Source organism: Loxodonta africana, chromosome 25, assembly GCF_030014295.1.
Source record: "Loxodonta africana isolate mLoxAfr1 chromosome 25, mLoxAfr1.hap2, whole genome shotgun sequence".
In the NCBI taxonomy this organism is placed as follows: Eukaryota; Metazoa; Chordata; class Mammalia; order Proboscidea; family Elephantidae; genus Loxodonta; species Loxodonta africana.
The window spans coordinates 36,389,690-36,413,409 of NC_087366.1; the positions used below are offsets into that span (position 1 = coordinate 36,389,690).

Sequence of the window (23,720 nt, forward strand, 5' to 3'; positions counted from 1 at the left end):
AAGTGCCACCTCCCTGTGTAACCTTTAGTAACAGTCCAACGATGACCTCTCCACTCCCTGAAATCCCAGCCCTCTTACTGCCTATACACTTTCCCATTTTGCATTGTTATACCGGGAAAATATTTAAAGGTACTAAAAGGGTGCTGTTTCCCGTACTTCCTTATACAAGACCCCTATCAGAACACAATACCACCACCCATCTGTCATATCTCCTGTGGTGGCTTTTGTGTTGCTATGATGTTGCAAGCTGTATCATTGGTATTTCAAATACCAGAGGGTCACCCATGGTGGACAAGTTTCAGCAGAGCTTCTAGACTAAGAAAGACTAGGAAGAAAGGTCTGGCAATTTACTAAAAATTAGCCAATGAAAACACAACAGAACATTGTCTGACTCCCTTGCTTTGGATATGTCATCAGGAGGGATCAACTTCTAGAGGAGGACATCATTTTTGGTGAAGTAGAGGGCCAGCAAGGGCATGACAGACCCACGGTGAGAAAGATTGGCACAATAGCCACCAAGATGGACTCAAACATGCCAGTGATTGTAAGGATGACTCAGAACCAGGAAATATTTCATTCTATTGTACTTAAGGTCACCATGAGTTAGAGTCGAATCAAGAGCAGCTCTCTATCAGATCATATGCAAATTTGGAAAAGTTCCCCTCTTCAAAATGCTTTCCTTCTAACTCTCAGATAATTGTTACAAAAGTACAGCCCATTCTTGAAGTGTGTAATGACTGGGGCCCCTGGGACGGCCAGTGCCCAACCTGCACACCCCAAGCAAGGAAGTTCAGGCATCAACCAAGCAACGTCTCAACTCTACACTTCTCCATGTGCATGAGGTCGATGCAGACAGAGGAGATGCCGCCTCCACACGCACAGCAGCCTGCTCACACAACAGGCTTACATCATCTTTCTTTGTTTGACCACATAGCTGCTGACAAGGCTTTTTCCCAGGCTGGGAACTGCCCAGTGTTACAATTAAGATGTTTACAATAGCAGGAGCCGAGATTGCAGCACCCGGCTCGTCTGTCCCTATTTGGGATGACTTTCACATCCTCCATCTCATGGGATGAGTCTACGGGATGATGACATTTGCACATTTGGCTTCTCTGAGACCTAACCATTGAGGTGTTATGTTTGGTTGGGTTTTTATTCCCTCACCGATGTCTATACAGCACACCCAACATAGGTCAACAGTGGGAGAGAGTGTGCCGGGGACATGTGGGCTGGCTCATCAGCTCAGCTGAGGGGTTTTACCTCAGAGCCTAGCAAACCAAGTAACTCTAGCAGCTACCTCAGAAAGTCAGCCCCCAGGCCCAGGAACTGTGGGATTTGCTTTTCTGTCTTCATAGGACTAATGTGCCCACAGAAAGGGCCCCTCTCTCGGTCTCACAGCTGTGTTTTAGTATTATTGTGAGGAAAACATACACACCAAAACATCTACCAACTCAACAACTTACGTGTTGACAATTCAATGACATTGACTACATTTTTCATATTGAGCCACCATTATCGTTATCCTGTTCAAATATATTCCACCACCATTAACGTAACCTCACTGTTCCCCAAACAAAAACTTCCCCTTTCCCACTCTCTCCCACCCCGGTAGCCATTAATAATCTTTGGTTTCTATATACTAGCTTATTTTGTGTAAATGAGATCATAAAGTATTTGTCATTTTATGTCTGTTTTTCACTCAGCATAATGATTTCAAGGTTTATCCATGTTGTAGCATGCATCAGGACTTCATTTCTGTTTACAGCTACGTAACAGTCCATTGTATGTATAGACTATTTTTTATTTGTCCATTCGTCTGCTGATGAACATTTCGGTGGTTTCTACCTTTTGACTATTGTGAAAAGTGCTGCAATGAACACCAGTATACAGGTTTTCTGCTATGTTTTCACCAAACCTGGCTCCTACAAACATTCAGCAAATGGAAAGTCTCCCAGCAAAATTGTGTGGTCTCCCCAAGAGCATCTCAGCCTTTCCAAGACTGATGACAGAAACAAACCAGAAAGGAATATTATGGGAAAGGAAACGAGAAGTAGTACAATTGCATTTGTCTAGATTCTGAATCTTCTTAAGAATCTATATATGACTGGAAGGAAAGTGTTCTGTCTTCCTCATCGCTGTATCCCCAACGTCTAGCCCAGCTGAGGAAAATGATGGTGTCCACTAGCCTGGATGACAACCCTGCAGAGCAATGCCCTGTGTAAAGAAAAGGGTCCCTCTCTCCAGGGAAGGCAGCCCCGAGCCCATTCCACAGGGAAGCACAATCTGGATTTCAGAATCCATGTGCGTACTCCCCTCCACACCAAGCCTAGCGCCTTTGTGCAGTGCACAAACTCCACAACTGTACATGGCACCCCTGAACATGGAAAGTGTTTAGAACACATCATTAAGCTGAATTCAGGAGATGAAAGGCACTCTGGCTTCCCAAGCCATTAGCCTACAAATACCAGGTAAGCAGCATTTGCAATAAGAGTTTTCGCTGATTTTACTTTACACAGTAAATCAACCCTTTTGGAAACTCCAGTTCCAGATCAAATAGCCTGACCACTGCCATTTGAAAGTTTCTTGGTCTGTTCTGGAGACGAGGACAGACCCACGAAGGAAGGACCCTGCCCCTCATCCTAGAGATCCTACGGCTTGGCCCAGAAGCTCCCTGGCCCTACAACGGCCCCACTCCCAGCAGAGTTACAGTCAGAAATGTGGCTTGAGAGAGTCCTGTGGGGAGCTCTCTAGCTGTGCCTGCCCCTCTGGAGCCACACCTCTCCTCCCAAGGGCTCCCTGTGTGGGATCCAGCCACACTACCCAGAACACAGCAGGTTAACTGCTGCTCCATGCCAGACGCCCACCCAGCACACAGAGCCTGGTGTCTGCACACAGTTTCCCTGCAGGGGAGACAGTTATCCTTTGAAAGATTTGCCCCTCCCTATCCTACTTTTTTTTTTTTATCCTACAAGAGGAGCCCTGGTGGCACAGTTATTAGGAGCTATGGCTGCTAACCAAAAGGTCAGCAGTTCAAATCCATCAGCCACTCTTTGAAAACCCTATCAGGCGGTTCTACTGTATCCTAAAGGGTCGCTATGAGTCAGAATCAACTTGATGGCAACAGGTTTGGTTGTTTTTGGTTTGGTATCCTACAAGGAGGAGCCATGGTTGCACAGTGGTTAAAGCTCTCGGCTGCTAACTGAAGAGTTGACAGTCCAAACCCACCAGCCGCTCCACGGGAGAAAGATGTGGCAGTCTGTGTCCTTAAGGATTTACAGCCTTGGAAACCCTATGGGGCCATTCTACTCTGTCCCATAGCGTCACTAGGAGTCAGAATCGGCTCTACTGTAGTGGGTTTGTTTGTTTGTTTCTAAAACCTATAAGTCAGGGATGTTGAAGGTTCAGTGGTAGGATACTCACCTTCCATGCAGGACACCCAGGTTCAATGCATCTCAGGGCACAGCCACCAGCCATCTGTGAATGGAAGCGTTTGTGTTGCTATGATGCTGAGCAGGTTTCAGAGGATCTTCCAGACTAAGACAGGCTAGGAAGAAAGGTCTGATGATCTACTTATGAAATTAGCCACAGAAACCCTGTTCACAACTGATTGTGTGGATGGCACAGGACTGAGCAGCGTTTTGTTTTGCTGTGCATGAGTTAACTTGATGGCAGCTAACACCAGCCACAACAATCTTACAAGGAGAGCCAGGATTAAAGTGACATACAAGTCCAAGGCATGGTTATACTATTGCTCACACTGCCTCCATTGCTCACAGGCTATCCCTGACTCCTGCAATCCCAAAATGCACACACCCCAGCAACACTGCAGACTGGGCAATCTGTCGGTGGACACCCTTTCAGTATTCCCCATGTTCCCAGGGGCATAGATTTCCATCCATCTGCATCTACCCCACAGATGGCTCTGTCAAAAGCATTATAACAGGTGGCATTTGTTTAGATTATTTTTCATATTAATTTATCATCCATCTCAACATCTCTGAAGGAGGTAAATGATAGACACTAACTTTAGTCTCCACCACCCGTCTGTCAATTTGCTGTACTGTGGTGGCTTGCATGTTGCTGTGATACTGGGAATTATGCCACCAGTATTTCAAATACCAGCAGGGTTACCCATGGTGGACAGGTTTCAGTGGAGCCTCCAGACTAAGACAGACTTGGAAGAAAGGCCTGGCAATCTAATACCAAGAATTAGCCAGTGACAATTCTATGGATCACAGAACATTGTCCAAGACTTCAACTCACTTACTTTGGACATGTCATCAGGAGAGACCAATCACTGGGCATATATTTGGTCAAGTGGAGGGCCAGCAAAGTCAAGGGAGACCCTAGAGAAGGTGGATTGACACACAGCTGCAGCAATGGGCTCCAACATACCAATGATCATGAAGATGGTGCAGGACCAGGCAACATTTCTTCTGTTGTACATAAGGTTGCAATGAGTCAGAGCCAACTCAATTACAATTAACAACCACAACAACTTCGATCTTAAAGATGATGAAGCTAAGACCCCAAGAGTGAGCTAGGGTGTGCTGGACTTGATGGCCATCACTGGTAGAGCATTAGGGTCAATCAGCCCACCTGGCTACTGGTCCACTTCTCCTACGCTACCCACATGTGTCCCTCCAGAAGCTTGTCTCAAGAGGCTATTCTTCCTGATGGGAAGAACTGTTCCGTATCAAGGGCAGACGTAGAGCTGTGCCTCTGCACTGTAATCTCTAAATATCAGGCCCTAGAGGAAGGGAAGGGAAGAGTCAAACAGTTAACACTATTTAGTGCAAATGGTTAACGTTTACTAACCAAACAGTTGGTGGTCCCAGCCCACCTAGAGATGCCTCAGAAGGACAGCCTGGCAATCTACTTCCAAAAAATCAGCCATTGAAAACCCAGTGGAGCACAGTTCTACTCTGATGCACCTGGGGTCACCATGAGTTGAAATCAACCTCATGGCTGCTGGTTGGTTACAGGAAGAGAAGGACCTCCTGGCCTTTAGACCCATGAGAACACAGGACAATTTCAAAACCCAGTTCCTTCAGCGTTCACCTAGATCTATGCATAAGAGAACATTCTATTCAACTCAACAAATGTTTACCACATGCTTAGTCCATGTCGGAAACTGTTCATGGATATTAGGGATACCGGAATGAACAAGAAGCTTCAAGTACTTGCCTTTACACAGCTTATATTCTAGTTACATGCTCTTTTTATGGGCATTTATCCCAAAAGCATATCAAATCAGTAGGCTGCTTCTTGGCACTGCATTCAAATTCTATCTAACATTTATTGATGAAAACATAGAATGAGTCCAGCCTGGGAAGAGATAACTTCTAACTGAGACATAACATGTTCTTAGCTCTTCTAATGATGTGAATCCAGTGGTTCAACTAATCCCTGAGACACATACATTTTTTTTTTCTATCTTCCTTCATGTTTCACCCTTCTTGATTTTCTCTACTTTCTATACCATTTCTTCTTTTCTTCCCTGTGTAATTATCTTTAAGGCCACTGGGCTCATGGCTAACGAGGCTCTTGACCCTGGCAAAGAACATCCACATCTGAAATATTTTCCAAGGGCAAGGTTGTTAGAGGGACATCCTCGTGCTAGAGCCAGGCATTACAGGGAGAGGGAAACTACTCATAGACTTATACCATAGCTCCAAAGGAAAAGGGCCAGGTAGTGTCCTCACAGGCCTTCCTGACCCACCAGGGAAGGAAACAAGGTGTGCATTGACTGGCCTGGGAAGAACTCTGATGAGAGAAGGTGCACCACCCAACTATGCCTTTCTTCAGGCAGTCCAGAGTCTAAGTAGCAACGGTTGCTCCTAGGCTCACTTCAACCTCTCACCTTCTGTCTTAGTTATCTAGTGCTGCTGTAACAGAAATACCATGTCTTTAACAAAGAGAGATTTATTTTCTCACAGTATAGTGGGCTAGAAGTCCAAATTTAGGGCATCAGCTCCCGGGGAAGGCTTTCTCTCTCTGTTGGCTCTGGAGGAAGGTCCTTGTCATCAATTCTCCCCTGGACTAGCAGCTTGTCCACGCAGGAACCCCAGGTCCAAAGGATGCGCTCTGCTCCCAGCGCTGCTTTCTTGGTGGTGTGAGGTCCCCCGTTTCTCTGCTCACTTCTCTCTTTTATATCTGAAAAGAGATTGGCTCAAGACAAAATCCAATCTTGTATATCGAGTCCTGCCTCTTTAACATAACTGCCACCTATTCCACCTCATTAACATCATAGTGATAAGATTTACAACACATAGGAAAATCACATCAGTTGACAAAATGGTAGACCATCATACAATACTGGGGATCACAACCTAGCCAAGTTGACAGATATTCTGGGGGGACACAATTCAATCCATGACACCCTCTATCAGACACTTGGGCCCAGGAGGCTACAATGTCCACAGACAATATCTGTACGAAGGAGCTTCAAAGAAGAAGAATGAGTCAGGCATTTCCACACCACTCTGAGAGCACTGGCCAGGACCCAAATGCCAGAGTTTCTCAACCAGTGAGTCTAAAATGTTTCTGAAAAGAGATCCAGGGATTTACCTCATTAGAAGAGCTAAAAACATGTTATGTCCATTTCTCTTTTTTAACTCAACAAATAAAATGATTATTTAAATTTTTCTGCTTTGAAATGCAACTGTTTCAGGGCCTTCTAGTATGTACAGCGTGAGTGCGTACAGTTGTTTGCAGAGAAGGGATGAGCTTCCTTGGGATTCAACCAGTCATCCATGTGGTCCTCAACTGACCACTGCCAGCTGCCATGGTGGTCTTGGGCACAACAGTTCTTAACTGTTTTTATCCTTTGTTATGTATCATTTATTGCATATCCACAGTGTAGCAGTGGCTGAAAACAGGTAGTGTACAAAGTGTACAAAGTGTACAAAGCATTGATGATGAGATACAAGAATTAACAAGAAGTATAAAATGATAATCAGTCTGCAAATTCATGTCCAGGTTATTTTCACCAGGACCAGATTTCTAGCACTTCAGAAATGTAAGTTGAAAAGAAAAAAAAAAAAAAGTAGCAATTACATCCAATTTGGCTTTTAATTTGTTGATGAAAAATATTCATATCCACAATGTATTATTTGAAAAGACCAGCTAAAAATCTCTTGCCTTATCTTGTTATTTAGAAAAAATATATCAAAAATTACCAAAGTAGACCAATTGGGTCTCACTGCAAAATATAAGCATTCTAAACATCAGGAAAATAAAACAATTTTTTTGCCTATTTTTATGCTATAACATTATAAAATACATCTAATAAATGTTTAGGAAGTAAAATTGAAAGCCTAATAAGCCTTTTTTACTTTATTCATCACAAATAACACTTTTTACTATATAAATTCATGTCAAATAAACTAAGTGGCATTTGTCACTTGTTAAACAGAGAAAAAGACAAATATCATGAATACTTTTTAAATTGTATAAAATAAACTTTAGATACAAACACTAAGAACATACTAACCTAAAAGATATGTTTTACTCAAAATCATTTCTTTATCATATACAAAACAAAAGTGAAAAACACGTTTTCGTTCCTAGAAAGTTTTAAGAGATTGCATGTGAGTACAATATTGGAAAAAAACTAACTCAGCATATAATCAGGATCCATTAGATACGATTTTAATTTTTGAGTTCCTTTTTTGGGTAGTTCTGCCTAATTGTAAGGATTGATATTACTTGACTTTTATTCTTACTTAGAGATTTTCCAAAGAAAAAAGACAATTACTTATTTTTCTTAAAAGTAATAAAACTCACTCTGTATTGCAATTACCATAGGTGTCCTTCGGACCATTTTATAACAGCTGAATTACACTTAGGAACTCGAGCATTCTTATTTTTCTTATATCTTGAAATATTTTGCTATTTCATCATTATTTGTTAATTATTTTTTTATGTTTAAAAAATGATGGAGCTACCTAGATTAGAAGGATGCTGCAATAGCAAAACAAATAATCAGAATTGCATCATTCTCAGTATTATTGCGTTGGTGGAAAGTATTGCATCAGCTTCAAGAAGGTGTAAAAGAAGCCTGGAGACACCATCTTGGTAGCTGGCACTGAACAGTTGAAAATGTACAAATTTTTTTTTTTTTTTTTCCTGTTGGTCTGTAATACAATGCAGTGAGCTGTCTAAATTCACCAGGGATAAGAATCAGGATCAGCACAAAGCTGGTTCCTATGAGGTAGAGGTCAAACATACCTTCACTCTCCAACTTCTTCACCATTTCTGACACCAGCCGTTCCATCCATGGCACTCTCTGCTCTTCTGCAGGGTTCAATAATTTGTTGCAATGGCCACACAGTACTCAGACCACACCTACTGCTGTTGAGTTGATATTGACTCATAGCGACCACATAGGATTTCCAAGGATGTAAATCTTCACGGAAGCAGACTGCCACATCTTTCTCCCAGGGAGCCCCTGGTGGTTTCAAACCCCTGATCTTTCAGTTAGCAGTCAATTGCTTTACCCACTCCACCACCAGGGCTCTTTACTCACAGTTACTCCTTGTCATGTATTGTTTATTACATATCCACAGTGTAGCAGTGGCTGAAGACAGGACACATAAGAAGTACTGATGATGAGATACAAGAATTAATAAGAAGTATAAAACGGTAATCATTCTGTAAATTCACCTCCAGATTATTTTCAATAGAGGCTACAACTCAGGATTAGGATCAACTTGGAAGTAATAGAAACAACTCAGGATCAGGATCAACTTGGAAGCAATAGAAACAACTCAGGGTCAGGATCAAGAAGCTCACAGGCAAGGTGTGGAAGGCTCCCTTGAAGTGGAGAGCACATCCCTCTCTTCCTCAGTGTAGGACAGCTTCCAACCAGGACAGCTCTTTTAGCTGCTCTCAGCCATCAGGCCTCTCTGCCATCAAGCTTCCCCACTATCGGCTTCTCTGCTGCTAAATGGCCAAGCTCCTAGCCAGTGATGCAGCCCTTTCAGCCATGCAGACCCTCTCTTAGGTATGCAGTTCTTCACAGCTACTGGCTCTGCCACTGAGTCCCTTCTGGGCCTCTCACAGTCAGCTCTGCCAACAGGACCCTTCCAGGCCTTTCGTTGTCTTCAGTGCTACTGCACTTGAACCATATTATAGCTCTTTCAGGAGGTTTCCCTCACAGGAACCCCAGGTCCAAATCATTCTGCTCTGAGCTCTTCTTGGTCTTAAGGTTCCCTCTTCCCCTTTTCTAAAAAGTTCTGTGGGACAGAGAACCCTTAAGGGAGCAGGAGAGCAGTGGGATGCAGACCCCAAATTCTCGTAGAAAGACCAGAGTTAATGGTCTGACTGAGACCAGAAGGACTCTGGAAGTCATGGTCCCTAGACCTTCTGTTAGCCCAAGACAGGAACCATTCCCAAAGCCAATTCTTCAGACAGGGATTGGTCTGGACTATGGGATAGAAAATGATACTGGTGAAGAGTGAGCTTCTTGGATCAAGTAGACACATGAGACTATGTGGTCAGCTCCTGTCTGGAGGGGAGATGAGACCCACTCTGGGGGTCAGAAGCTGGCTGAATGGTCACGAAAGTAGAGAGTGGAGGGAAGGAGTGTGCTGTCTCATTAGGGGGAGAGCAACTAGGAGTATATAGCAAGGTATACATAAATTTTTATATGAGAGACTGACTTAATTTGCAAACTTTCACTTAAAGCACAATAAAAATTAAAAAACAGAAAAGAAAAAAAATTTCTGTGGGGCTGGTGCTTATGTAAGCAAACTCTTCGTCAATTTCAAGATCCCCCATGCAGGGCCACGAACCCACTAATCTCCTCTGTGGGCTGCAAGTTACTTAATTCTATTGGGTGGTTTTACACACCACTTTTCAACTATCAAACTGACCAATCCCTGTAAAGTTAGTAAAATAAACCAATCACAGGGCATACTGCTACCCAACCAAGAATTTCTGGCAGAATTACAAACCCAAGGCCAAAAAAGTCATATATAAGAGAAACCCGTTTCACTGTGTGGTCTAAAATGGCAAAAAAAAAAAAAAAAAAGACACAGGAAGATGTTTCACAACTATTAGCTGAATCAGAAAATGGAGACAAAGAGACAGTGTCATGGATTGAATTGCGGCCCCAAAAATATCTGTCAGTTTGGCTAGGTCTTGATTCCCAGTGCTATATGATTATCCACCATTTTGTCATCTGATGTGATTTCCTGTGCATTGTAAATCCTATCACTGTGATGTTAATGAGATGGATTAGCAGTGGTTATGTTGATGAGATCTACAAAATCCGTTTGTGTCTTAAGCCAATCTCTTTTGAAATATAAAAGAGAGAAGCAAGCAGAGAGACATGGAGACCTCATACCACCAAGAAAGCAACACAGGAACAGGGAGTGTCCTTTGGACCCAAGGTTCCTGTGTGGAGAAGCTCCTAGACCAGGGGAAGACTGATGAAAAGGACCTTCCTTCAGACCAACAGAGAGAGGAAGCCTTCCCCTGGAACTGACTCCCTGAATTTGGACTTCTAGCCTACTATTCTGTGAGAAAATAAATTTCCCTTTGTTAAAGCCGTCCACTTGTGGTATTTCTGTAATAGCAGCACTAAATAACTAAGACAGGCAGCAACTCCTATCTATAACGATGGTGATGAAATTGATCATAAAAGTGAAATCTCAGACCATAAGACTTCAGATGACAATACCCAAATGAACTTTCTCAAACTTAAAAATATGATTTCCAAGGACCAAGAGGAAACATAGTATTCTCATTCAGTTAGTCATTGCACAGAAGGACTTCTTCATGCAATATTTTTCACAGGAACCTGGACCATCTCGTTTGCTAAAAGGATGCACGATGGTGTTCCTTCGTCTTTTATGATGTTTGTCCACTGAAATTTACTTGACATGATTTGTAAGTCGACAAATGCTAAAGGCACATGTGTATACAAATGTGACTGGAGGGAAACAGATGATGTAGAAATGAACAACTTGTTGGACTGAGCATCTGATCTGGTGTTCATAAATCCAAAAATTATGGAAGATGTCCATTCTCTCTTGAAGAAAATTGTTTTTGGTGGTGGTGGTTGCCATTGAGTTGGCTCCGACCCATGGTGACCCCATGTGTGCAGAGTAGAACTATGACTCCATAGGGTTTTTAAGGCCATAACCTTTTAGAAACAGATCAGCAGGTCTGTCTTCTGAGGCACATCTGGGTGGGTCTGAACCACCAACCTTTAAGCTAGTAGTTGAGAGCTTAACTGTTTGCATCACCCAGGGACTTTAACAAAGTTATGCACTATCGAAGGTTTCAAAAAATTTGTTCCCATATTTTGATGACACGAGTGCAAGAAGAAGAACCAGAAACAGTGATAAGCTAGAACCTACTAGAGATGTATTTGAAATCTAAGTCTGTATTTACAAGACAGATCTCCCAGATTCATGCACAACAGTCGATGGGAAGCAGGTTGCATTCCAAGAGCGTTTCCCACTTCAGGTATATATCTCTCCAAAACCAGGAAAATATGGAATAAAAAATTGGATTTGCTGTGTTTAAATTCTTATTAAAAATTTTAATAGAGCTGTTTGTCACTATCCTTTTGTCCTTACCTCTACAGATTACTCACAAAATGAATGAAAAGTATTGTTTAAAGGGTTCATTGAATCCTGAGGGTAAATAGTGATGATTACTTTTTTCTGGAGTATTAAGAGCTAACTTAGGCAGAAATTTCTCAAGGTGTACTCTTCAGAACACTGTTTTGGGGTCAAATAAGTTTGAGAAATGGTGGGTAGTTAAAAGAGTTTCTAAACTACAGGACTCCTCCAAGCCTTTAATATGCAAGATTTCCAAAATTGGTTTGACCACAAAAGTCTTTTTGGTGAATAATATTTCATGAGAATAGTGCTCTGTGGAGTCCCTGGGTGGTGCAAACACTTAAAACACTCAGCTGCTAATTGAAAGGTTGGAAGTTCAAGTCCACCTAAAGGTGCCTTGGAAGAAAGGCCTGATGATCTACTTCCAAAACATCAACCATTGAAAGCCGTATGGAGCACAGTTCTACTCTGACACAAGTGGGCACACCATGGGTCAGGATGGACTCCACAGCAGCTGCTTTTGTTCATTGCTTGCCTTTTTCTAGTGCTGAAAAGTCACTAAAAAAATTATGCTAGACAGTAAAAGGAGAATAAGCTAAACCATATTATTAGTTAGCTAAGATTAAATTTATGAAGACTTTTCCCTTTTTTTAGGGAAATAGAAAGTGTAAGAAAACCAGCTTGCACTTCCTGAGGGTAGCCCCATAACGAGGCTGGGGCAAGAGGGAAAGGAATGGGCCAGGACCCCTAAGAATGTCTGAGGAGGCTCTACTTAGCAGGGTAGGTGCAGAGCAAGGACCCTATGCTATCAACGAAGACAACTCAAGAGGAATTTCTTTATTAGCTTCATTTTGAATAAAAGGAGCAAGAAGCAGCCCATTATTCTAGGAGAAGGGGATATAATCAGACTCCTTGTGTTTAAAAAGTTTAAAAGAAAAAACAGCCTGACCATGACAAAATACCCAAGAGGGGAGATAGGATGGGGGATGGAGGGAAGAAGGGAAGGCAGTGGTTCCAGACCTTTAAGGAGCAGATAACTTAAATCCTAACAACCACAACAAAACACAGTTGCCATCAGTTGACTCCGACTCATGGTGACCTCATGTGTGTCTAAGTAGAACTGTGCTCCATAGGGTTTTCAGTGGCTGATTTTTTGGAAGTAGGTTGCCATGCTTTCCTTACAAGGAGCCTCTGGGTGGACTTGAACCTCCAGCCTTTCAGTTAGCAGCCAAGGGTATTAACTGTTTGCACCATCCAGGGACTCCTAACTTAAAGCCTGGAGTTTGCATATGTGAAATGAACAAATCACCTGTGCAACTGGGGGCATCATCCCACAAAAGGACTAAAACAGGGACTCCAGCCCTTGCCACTAGGTTCTGAGCTGGACTTTCTTCACCTCTTCCACCAGCCACAAATTCCCACCACCGACTATGGTAACAGATATGCCTTCCCTTATGACAACAACCGAATTGTCCCTGGACTATCTAAGGAGAACAGCTCTACACGTGCCCTGAATTACCTCCTCTCTGGTTTCTCAAGGACACCTTTCCCACCATTATCCTCTCTCTCCCTTGATCCCACATCCTCCTCCAGCAACTGACCCATCTCCATGCTTTCTTTCAGAGAAACATCCCCAAAGAGCTGTCTAAACACCATCACCACCTCCTCATCTGCCATTCTCTCCTTCAACTGCTCCAGTCAAGATTTTGTCTCCACCACTTCCCTGAAATAGCTCATGAAAGACCTTCATCAAGCCAACGCTAGTGCTCAATAGTCTTCACCTTACTTGAGCCCTCCACAGCACTCATGGGTGACATCTCACTCTTTGAAACACTTTCTTCAGATGAATTCTCTGATCCCACAGATGGTTTTTCTCCTGACCCACTCCCCACATTTTCTCAGGCCCCTTTGTCTCTGCCTTCTCAACCAGATTTCTAAATGTCATTCACGTGCCCCCAGAGTTCTGACGTCAGCTCCTCTCCCTTCCTTATCTACTCTGTCATTTAGTCCCAAGAATTCAAATGTCATCTATGTGCTGATGACTTTCAAAAGTTATCCCCTGTGCCTATTTTTCCCTAAAGTCCTAGACTGGTATAGCCTCAATTGCCTAGCTCAGCATCTCACTTAGATGTCAAATAGGCATATCGAACTTAGAATGGCCAAAGCTTAATTATCAATCCCAACTCAGCTCCCCAAGCCTCCTCATCTCAGTGAATTGCACCAGTTACTCAAGCCACAAAACTAACAGCCAAATCCAACTCTTCTATATCATCTCCCCACCCTACACCCAATTCAAGAGTAATGTCTATAGGGTCTACCTCTATAATATATCCTGAATCTGACAGCTTCTCATCATCTACTCAGGCACTACTGTGCCTCCCAGTCCTGGCCTCCTAGAGTTCATCTCCAGAAGCAGCCAGAGTGATCTTTCCATGGCACTAATTGGACCATATCAGTCTTGCATTAGTCTGCTAAGGTGTCATAATAAGTTACTACAAACTGGGTGGCTTAAAACAACAGAAATTTATTCTCTCACCGTTCAGGAGAACAGAAGTCCAAAATCAAGGTGTTGGCAGTTGATGGAGAAACTGTCCCATGCCTCTTTCCCAGGTTCTGGTGGTTCCTGGCAACTCTTGGTGTTTCTTGGCTTGTAGACGCATCACTCCAGTCTCTGCCTTCACCTTCACATGGTCTTCTTCTCTGTGCGTCCCTGTATGTCTTTTACTGTCTCTGATAAAGACACTGTTTTTTTATTTAGGGCCCACCCTAACCCAGGATTATCTCATCTCTATCTCACCTTAATTACATCCGTAAAGACCCTATTTCCAAATAATGTCACATTCGGAAGTTCCATGTAGACATGAATTTGGGGACACATTATTCAATCCACTGCAACTTCCCTCCTTAAAACCTTCTAGTAACTTCCTGCCGCAACCAGGATAAAATCCACACTCCCGCAACGCCCTCAGGGTTCAGTGCCTGCCTAGCTCTACGACCTCATGTCCCTCCACTCTCCCTTCATTCACCGAATTCCATCTATACTAGACCTTTCCCTTCCCTGATCATGTCAAGTTATGCCTGTCTCCAGGCCTTGCCCTTGCTGTTCCCTCCTCTTGAAACACCATTTCCCCAGATTTTTGCATGACTGTCTCTTCATCATTCACATCTAAATCAAAAGTGTCACTTCAAGAGGCCTTCACTGATCACTCATGCTAAAGCAACTACCACCCCACCCTGGCCACTCCCTCATTACATGACTTTATCTACTTTGTAGTGCTCACCAGTACCTGAAATTACTGTATTTATTTGTTGATAAACATGGTATCTGCATCCATGAGAAAGTAAGCTCCTTGAGTGCTTGGACTCTGTCTTATTCACTTGGAATAGGCTCAGTATACTGTAGTTGGAAACCCTGGTGGCATAGTGATTAAGTGCTACGGCTGCTAACCAAAAGGTCAGCAGTTCAAATCTGCCAGGCGCTCCTTGGAAACTCTATGGGGCAGTTCTACTCTGTCCTATAGGGTCACTATGAGTCAGAATCAACTTGACAGCAGTGGGTTGACTGGATTATATAGTAGGTGTGTGTGTGTGTGTGTGTGTGTGTGTGTGTTAGAAACTGTGGGTTGGCTCACTCAACACCCATTGCAACCAACTTGTATGTTGCCTTCCTGTAATGCAGTAGCTGGAATGGTAAAACTATATTTCCCCAACTGCCCTGCAGCTAAAATCCTGGCTGTAATTTAAATTCCTCGAATAGTAGGCAGTCATGCAAGACTTGAATTTGGAACCGAGTTCAGTGGGTAGAGAAGCAGGGCACAAGGCTTCATTTTGGGGTGCAGACTGTAGCAGCTGTAGGGCAGCTCTGCAGCTGGGCAGCCAACTCCCTGGTGGTGGCAAGAGCAGCGGCTCTCTTAGTGGACTCACCCCACACAGGCCAGTCCACAACCGTTCTTCTTGGCCCTGCCAGCTATTTTATTAGCCATTTAATGCCTTGCAATAAATCTCTTTCTGCTTAAAGTAACTAGAGTGACATCTGTGCTCTGCAACCCAATGCTGACCAACACATTGTCAATAAATACTTGTTGACTTACTATGACATAGCAGATGGGGCACCCCAGATGTGGGCTTCTAGGTGCTTCTGGGGCAGCTTCTATCCAACCACTAGCATCCTTGCCGCAAAGTTACTGCAGAAAATGATATGTTCTAACCACCCTGAACAGTCGGAAGCACTAGGTTTTTCCTGGATACATAATAGGGAAAGGCAATTCTTTATACTTAAGGGCAAGAGTGTCAGCTACTGGGGCATCCATACTGTGGAGGCCCTAAGCTGTGGAGTGCTGGCAGGAACCCTGACTGACATTAAATTCATATGCCTCTTCCTATTTCCATCTTCTGGTATGGGCTCACCAAGTAAAATTCCGAACTATTAATGTGGTCTCTTTGGGAAGGGTGCCGTGCCTGAGACTGACACTCTTCTTCAATAAAGATAAAAATTGGAATATTCTGATGTAGTATCCAGTCTAGACCATTGGTTGCTATGAACCCAGTCGAATCTCAGTGAATTGATCAAATTGAGTTTCTGAATCAAAAGAGCTGAGAGTCAGCATTGGCTTATGGTCTTCCATTTAAGTGCCCTGTAAAGCACAGCTGGCAACAGTATTACAGCAATTAGCTCTGCCATAATTGTGACTGGCTGGGTCACAGTCGCCAGTGGCTACTGTAAAAAATTACCACAAACTTGGTAGTTGAAAATAACAGAAATTTATTCTCTCACAGTTTTGGAGGCCAGGCGTCCACTGGGCTGAAATCAAGATGTTGACAAGGCCATGTTCCCGCTGGGTGCTCTAGGGGAGAATCTTTGGCTTGCTTCTTCCAACTTCTGGTGGCTCCCGGTGTTCCTTGGCTTGTGGCTACATCACTTGAATCTCTGCCTCCCTCTTCGCATCACTTTCTATAGTGTGTGTGTGTGTGTGTGTGTGTGTGATCTCCCTCTGCCTCTCTCTTATAATGACACTTGTGATGGCATTTAAAACCCACCTGAATAATTCAGAATAACCTCCCCATCACAAAATTCTTAATTTGGTCACACCTGCAAAGACCTTTTTTCCAAATAAGGTAATATTTACAGATTCCATGGGTTAGGACTTAATATCATTGGGGGTCATTATTTAGCCAACTACACTGGCCTGGACCAGAAAACTTTTTTTTGAAAACCTTCTCGATTATGCTACGGGAAAGTCATTCTGTGTGCCATATCCCACCCTTGAAAGACTTACATATTGGGGGAGAGTGGAAAGGGAGGAAAGGAGCTAAGATACTGTGGCTGTCAGACACCATCTGCCAAGGGAACTAGGAAATGGGTGAGCCAAGCTCTGACCAGGTGGTCTACAATCAGTTCAGAGCCAAAAGCAAATAACCAAATTGCTAGAGTATCAGCCAAACGTATTCAGCTGTATCTGATAGGCCAAGAGGGAGACGAGGGCTTGGCTTGTCCATTCTGGCAGACAGGTGTATCAGGCCTGATGCACTCTTGGAAAAGAGCCACTTCCCAGCTGAGGGCTGGTTTGGCAGAACAGCCTTGCCCACTTTTAAGGCCAAGGAGAAGGAAAGAAGGTCAGAGAAGGAAATGAGAATAGTGACTTAGGAACAGATGTTTGCCTGGGTCTGATAGGCCATTCAATAAAGATCAAGAGAAGTGAATATTTGAAGCAATTATCCGGATAAATTAAGCAAAAATAATAGGGGGTGATGGGACTTAGAGACCTTTATAGCCAAGGTCAGTTGTCTCTACCATTTAGCCCTCCAAACTATCATTCAAACTTCTCTACACTTGCAGGGCAACAACAGACTGAGGCAATGATGGGTATAGAGGTCCATGATTACTTCAGCCATCTTAGCAGCTATGTGATATTAAGTCAAGCCATTCAATTGGGTGGAAATAGGAGTGCCAAACTAATGACTGCATATAACAAGGCAAAATTTGGTTGAATAAAATAAAGTAGGGTTGATCTTTTTAATTAATAAAATGCTGACCTAGATCTAAGTTGTTTGATAAATGTGCAGTATTCATTTATTCATTGAATAATTCTTTAATAAGTACCTGGGGACATACTGATTAACCAGAAAAGGATCTTGTGCGCAAAGGGCTTACAGACCAGTAATAGAAATAGAACATATTCATAAATAACTCATTTAATCTTTATCAATAAACCTGTGAGTTAGGCTCTCTTACTCCCGTTTTATGAATGAGAAAACTCAAGTTTGCAGTACTTAACACCTTATACAGGGTCACACAGTTAGTGACTGAGCCTGGATTTGAAGCATATATCTTCCTGCTGAAACCCACACTTTTTCATGACACAACTCAAAGGCTTCTTGAAAGAGAAGGCATTGAGCTGGCCCTTCAAAGCTACATGGTATTTGAATAAGTGGAGAGAAAGGGAAGGGTACTTAATGTAGGGGAAAAATATTTACAGGGAAGTAGTTATGACAACAACAGACATGAGAAATTGGAAAGAAGAGGAAGTTTTACAGGTGGAAATTATGAGCTCAATTTTTAAAATATTTTTGAAGGACCTCTAGGATATGCATATAGAAAAGAAATCAGCAGTAATTCAGAAAAGCAGAACTGGAACTCCACAGAGAAGCCCGGTCCAGATATTTAGATTGGGCAGCCTCACACAGAAGGAATGGTGTAAACCATTAATTTACAAATGCAAAGAATTTACAAAAAGAAAAAATGAAAACAGAAAAGAGGACCAAAAACAAATCCTTTTAGAATGTCTACCTTTAGGAAATAGAAGAAAAAGAAATAGAAGGTGTACAAGAATAAGTAATCAGAGAACATGAGAAGACCTAAGAAAATCAAGCCTTTCAGAACCTAAAGGAGGAGAGAATTTAGGAGAAAGAGCTGAAACTATGGCAGATTCTGCAAAAAGATCAAGGAGAATGAGGACTGAGGAAAGGTCACGGAATTGATAACTAGGATGTTTTGGTGACCTTTAAATGAGAGTGAATGTTTGGAAAATTGAAACGGGAAGAATAGATTACCCTTTCAAAAGCTTTGACAATAAAAGGGAGGAGAAAGGAAGTAAGAGAGAAAGGCAGAGACAGAGCTTTCATAGAAAAATTTACGTGCTGGACTACATAACTTAAAACCTTATACATTTTATCTTTCATTCCTCCCTTTTTCCTACCCTCCCCCTTCTCTATTATCCACTGATGTGTAAAGTTGTTCTGGCCAAGTGAATCAATCCAGATGGGAGCCCTGATTTGAGCAGACTTGTCACCATTACTCTGAAAAAAAAAGGTGGGGGAGGAGTTAAACTATTCTAGCAAGAACTGTCATCAAAAATAATACTGTATAGGATGTAAATTTGAAAGAACAGCAGAGTTTACTGAAAGGTTTTTGTTGGTTTTATTTGTTTATCTAGAGGATACTTGGGCATGTTGTAGAGGAAAGCTGTAGTGTCAAGGGAGAAATTAAAGATGATTTAAGAGAAACAAGGCCAGGTCATATCAGCAAAGTCTTGCTTTGGAGAGAAGAAAGGACATTTCTTTCCCTGAGATGTGAATTTAAAAAAGGCTGGAAATGAGAAATTAGAGGTGGAGGACCACGGCACTATAGGTAATTCACACCAAGCTTCCCAGTAAGTACAAACATACAAGCTACATGAATTATAAAAAAATATATTCCTGGAAGCATCAGAATGCTAAGAAAAGAGTAAAGAATTAGTGAGCCAGGAAGTTGGAAAAATGGAGATTCAGGAGGTAAGCCAGAGTCTGAAGCCACTCTTCCTCTGGGCTGTTAGGAAACTCCAAATCAGGCAGCAGAGATGTCAAGGGGCTGAGCAGCACCTTAGATAGCATCACATGGTAGAGCACCAGGAATTGGAGCCCAGGGCCTAACAAGGTGGGTGTCTCAGGAAAACCCTTATCTTTGGGTTGGGGCCCTGGAGGACGAAACCATAGGAGTAAATATTAACCAGAAATAGATAAACCTTGCAGACCTTGTAGATCAACCTCAGATCATCTCAATACATGAAAGTGGATTAAATTAACCCGAGGATGCTAGTGTTCCCAGGCTCCTGACAAAGTAAATCCTCTCTGGAGAAAGATAACATCATTCTCTGCCTTAAATTATTTCCACAATTAATTTTTCAATTATGTCCACTGTAAGAGCAAAAAAATACTAAACAAGATGAGAAGATAACAGGAATAAAAACCGGAAGGGCAATGGACAATAGAAACTAATTCATAGGATCTCCACATATTGGTATTACCAGACATGGACTTTAAAATAAGTATGCTTACTATGTTCAAGGAGATAAAAGACAAGATTGAGAATTTCAGAAGAGAATTGGAAACCATGGAAAAGAACCAAATAAAAATTCTAGAACTGAACAATATAATAACCAAATTTAAGAACTCATGGGTGGGTTTAATAGTAGACTAGACAAAGCTGAAAAGACCATACGTAAATTGGATGTTAGTTCAGAAGAAAATATCCAGAATAAAGCATGGCGGAACAAAAGGATGGAAAATACAAAAAAGAGGGTGAGAGAGAAATAATAGATTGAGAAAGTCTAATATACATTTAATGGGAATTCTAGAAAATGAGGAAGAAGAAATATTTGAAGAGACAATGGCTGAGATTTTTCTAAAACTAATTAAAGCTATAAAGGTAAAGATTCGAGAAGCCCTTAAAAATCCCCAGCAAGATAAAAAAAAAAAAAAGCTAGATAAACACACAGAAATTCACACCTAGACACATCATGGCGAAATTATACTGAAAACCCAAGCAAATAGAAACATCTTTAAGAAATCGGGGATGGGGGAGGGGAAAAGAGATTACTGTTGAAGAAAAAATTAGACTGATAGATTACTTTGCAACAGAAATAATAAAATCTAGAAGGTAACAAATAGCTTTAACACACTAAAAGGATCATGATTTTACACAAATAATGCACACCTTCTACATTTGTTTACCAATGGTGTTCTCCCCTCGGGGAGATATTTTCACAGGCACGCTATGCTAATTTTTTTTATAACAAATATTTTAAAAATTCGCATAGCAGCACTTATGAAAATGCTTCATGGGGGTGGGGAGGGGAGGGCATGGCTGGCAAACAAATGCAGAAGGCACATGTTATTTGCATAAAAATATGGTAAATGAGTATCAACCTAGAATTTTATGTCTAGCAAAAATATTCTTCCGTAATAAGATGAACTAAAGATATTTACAAAACCGAGAATAGTTGTCACAATCAGGTCAGGAAAGAGCATACTAAAGGAAAGATTAAAGACTGTTGTTCAGGCAGAAGGAAAACAATTCCAGATTTCCAGAGGTGCGGGGAGAAAAGAAATGCATAAAAAACAAGTATATAGGTAAATATAAAAAGACAGTGACTGCATAAAACGATAATTTAAAAAATTGTGCATATAAAATACATGCCGATTAAAATACATGATGATAATAATGTAAAATTCGAAAGAGGAGCAAATGGAGGTAGAGTGTTCCAGAGTCCTCGAAATGCCTGAGAAGAGGAATCTCAAAATATTTAGACCAAGAAGCAACATATCTACACATAGACCACTCCACTATCTTACTGGGGGAATTCAACACACCTTCCTCAAAATCTGATAGTAAAAGCAGACAAGAAGTCAGTAAAGATACAGAAGATTCAAACGACACAATCAGCAACTATATAGCCTATTAGACATATTCAGAATACTGAGCTCACAGCTTCTAACTGTACATCCTTTTCAAGCCCACAAGGAATAATTTCAAAAATCAATTATATACTAAGCCCTAAAGCAAGTCTTAGCAAGTGTCAAATGACTAAAAATATATTCTCTAACTACAAATAGCCAATAACCTTATGAAAAGGTAGCCAACCTCAGAATAGTCAGTGAAATGCCAAATAAAACCACAAGGAGTTACTATATTGAAATGGCTGAATTTTCCAACATTGGCAATAACATATGTTGGCAAAAATTTTAAGCAACTTTCAAACACTACTGGTAAGATTCTAAATCGGTATAACCATTTTGAAAAACCATTTTAATAGATACCCAAACCCATTGCCGTCGAGTCGGTTCCCACTCATAGCAACCCTATAGGATAGACTAGAACCGCCTCATAGTGTTTCCAAAGAGTGGCTAGTGAATCAACTGTTGACCTTTTGGGTTAGAAGCTAAGCTCTTTAACCACTACACCACGAGGGCCTCATTTTAATAGATAGGTAGAACGTATTAAAGCTGAATGTAAGCGTAGCCTATGAACCAGTGGCAATTCCACTCCTAGTGAATATCCTTAGAAATGCATGTTCACATGCACCAATGTACAAACACAAGAATGATCGTAGTGACATTCATAAAAACCCCGAACTGGTAACAGCTCAGGTGTCTATCAAGGGTAGAATCGATAAGCAAATTGTGCCATATTCATTGAATGTAATACTAACCAGTGATGAAAATTTACAAACTACAGCTGTATACAACATAGATGAATTTCACAAGTATAATGTTGAATGAAAGGAGCCGTGCGTGAAAGAATACATACTGTGTAATTACATTTATATGAGTTTGCAAAAACAGGCAAAACTAAACTTTAGCATTTAAGGATACATATTTTGATGGTAAAACTATAAAGAAAATCAAGGATGTAATTACCATGAAAGTCCAGATAGTGTGCCCCTCTGGTGGGCAGGGAGGGAGGGACGTATAGAAATGGAAAGGAGAATGAGGAGAGCTTCTTGAGTCCAGGCAAAGCTGTATTTCTTGACCTGGATGGTAATGACACTGGTGATGAGTTTGTGATAAATCATTGAGCTACACATCTTTGTTGTGAGCACTTCTCTGTGTGTTTTATTTTACAGTTTTAAAAAGGAAAGGAAGAGGGAGGGAGGGAGGGAAGAAGGAGTGTTTAAAGGAGGAAGGAAAGGAAGCTGAGAAGTTGAGGAACACAAGTTGTGTGGTCTCAGGCTTTTCAATAATGCATAAGACCTCCTGGAGAGATCAAGGGCATGAAGAGCCTAGGCAGGGTTTGCGACGACCCTGTGAGGACTGTGGTGGGCTAGGAGTCCACTAGAGATAAGGTTGCTGAAAAAACTTCATTGAGCAGGAGACGAGCTCGAATACCCAGAGTAATCAGTCAGGCACTTAACGAATGAAATACGTTGGGGGAGATGCAAAACCAAAAAGCAAACCCTTCGCCATCCAGTCGATTCAGATTCACAGCGACCCTATAGGACAGAGTAGAACTGCCCCATACGGTTTCCCGGATCATCTGGTGGATTTGAACTGCTGACTTTTTGGTTACAGCCTGAGCTCTTAACCACTGCGCCAAGGCCCCAGAGGGGGACACAAGCTCATTGATAAACGGCATCTAATACTCAGTCTCCACGTCCAGAAAGACATCCTCTGAATGTTGAAAAGCCTGTCACAACGTGGGGAATGTGTGCATGTGACAGAGGGGCAGCTGCCTCTCAGTTCTCAAGCCATCATTCCAGAGTGAGGAAAGACCCGCTAGGCCAGATCTCCAACTTTTCAAGTAGAGTAAAAATCTATATTTTCGTATGATCTCCTGTTTCTCAAACGTTGATTGTAGTTGTTGCTAGCTGCCGTTGAGTCGGCTCTGACTAAGGACCCCCTCAGGTACAACAGAATGAGACCGTGCCCAGGCCCACATCACCCTCACCATCGTTGGTACGCTTGAGTCCACTGTCGTGCCTATTGTGTCAATCCATATCACTGAAACGAGGTGAGATGAGGGTTTCACTCTTTGTTTTTGTGTTGTCGCCCGCTACTTTACCGATCGTGATGTCCTTTTCTAGTGGTTGGTCTTTCCTGATGATGTCTCCAAAGTCAATGAGCCAAAGTTTCATCATCTTCACTTCTAAGGTGCATTCTGGTGGTACTTCTTCTAGGACAGATTTGTTCGTTCTTCTGGAAGTCCGTGGTATATCCAATATTTTCACCAACGCCACAATTCAAATGAGTCAATTCATCTTCTGTCTTCTGTTTTCATTGTCCAGCTTTCACATGCAGATGAGGTGACTGAAAAGGCTACAGCTTGGGTCAGGCACAGTCTAGTCACCAAAGTGACTTCACTTTTTGAAATGTTGGTAACTAGATCAATTT

General features: G+C 42.0%; 1 long non-coding RNA gene across 1 annotated transcript in view; it reads right to left on the reverse strand.

Moving 5' to 3' along the window:
- LOC135228656 (uncharacterized) overlaps window positions 1-23,720 on the reverse strand; it is a 48,003-nt gene continuing 24,283 nt past the window's right edge. The window contains exon 2 of the long non-coding RNA XR_010319414.1: window positions 1-23,720. This exon is cut by the window's right edge and continues 16,223 nt beyond it. This is a non-coding gene — a long non-coding RNA (uncharacterized LOC135228656).